The 1,340-nt window shown below is 44.6% G+C and overlaps 1 non-coding gene across 1 annotated transcript; it reads left to right on the plus strand.

The window, feature by feature from the left end:
* The first annotated feature begins 478 nt into the window (after nt 1–478).
* Nucleotides 479–585, plus strand: LOC141702700 (small nucleolar RNA R71). Its single transcript, XR_012567232.1, has one exon. It is a non-coding gene; the product is annotated as a small nucleolar RNA R71 (small nucleolar RNA).
* Nucleotides 586–1,340: the final 755 nt, after the last annotated feature.

Below are 1,340 nucleotides of genomic sequence, written 5' to 3' on the forward strand. Positions count from 1 at the left end.
CTGATATGGTGGCTGAATAGCATTCTGATTATTCCCCCAACTGAAATTTGGATGATTTCTGTTGTTAGGATGATAGGTCGCTGGCACAGGCTACTGTTATCGCTGATAATTATTCACATACTGAACAGATTCGTTTACAAGAGAACACTGATCCGTAGCATGAGAACCTGCACAAAGCTCACAAACCATAGCTATTTGATTAACTCCATACGTAGCCAGAGAATCAACCTTCATTGATAGCGCTTGGAGCTGGGCTGCAATAGCGGTGGCTGCATCAACTTCCAGAATACCTGCTACCTTGCCTGACGTCATCCTCTGAGTGGGGTTTTGATGCTCATTTGCAGCCATCGTCTCTATAAGATTACACGCCTCAGTATAGCTTTTAGCCCATAAAGCGCCTCCAGTTGCTGCATCGAGCATGGGCCGAGATTGGGCCCCCAAACCATTATAGAAACCAGTGATCACCATCCAATCCGACATTCCATGATGTGGACATTTTCTCAACATTTCCTTGTAGCGTTCCCAAGCCTCGCACATAGATTCTGTAGGTTGCTGCGCAAACTGAGTAAGAGCACTCCTCATAGCAGCAGTCTTTGCCATCAGATAAAACTTCACCAGAAACTTTTGCGCAAGATCTTGCCACGTAGTGATGGACCCAGCTGGTTCAGAATGTAACCAGTCTTTAGCCTTGTCCCTTAGTGAGAATGGGAAAAGCCTCAACTTGATAGCCTCATCAGTCACGCCATTATACTTAAAAGTGCTGCAGATCTCGACAAAATTCCTTATGTGCATGTTGGGGTCTTCAGTTGCCGCTCCTCCAAAAGAAACAGAATTCTGCACCATCTAAATAGTGCCCGGCTTGATTTCAAAGGTGTTAGCTTGAATAGCCGGATGAAGGATGCTTGACTGAATGTCATCAATTTTCGGCCGAGAAAAATCCATAAGTGCTGGATCAGCTTGAACAATACGATCTCCCATGTTTACTGGTTCTTTCTGCTCAGTTCCTGAATCCGAATCCTCAAAATCTAACTTCTCCGGAATATCAAGAACTTCGTCTGTCTCCTCAGCTGTATCTAAAGTCCTCTTGCGAGCACGAGAACGAGTTTGCATAAACGCTTGCTAAAGTACCTGAAACACAACCGGAAAAATAAGTAACTACTACGTCCTAATCACTGAGTCCTAATGACCAATGGTGGTAAGTACATAAACTAAACAAATACGCCGAGTCCCCGGCAGCGGCGCCAAAAACTTGTTAGAGCGAAAACACGCACTAATATTCACGCAAGTATACGCGTTCGCAAGTAATATAGAATACTTTCTAGTTCGTTCCCTCAGAGACT

The sequence above is a fragment of the Apium graveolens genome, unplaced genomic scaffold, assembly GCF_009905375.1.
Source record: "Apium graveolens cultivar Ventura unplaced genomic scaffold, ASM990537v1 ctg5528, whole genome shotgun sequence".
Taxonomy (NCBI): domain Eukaryota; kingdom Viridiplantae; phylum Streptophyta; class Magnoliopsida; order Apiales; family Apiaceae; genus Apium; species Apium graveolens.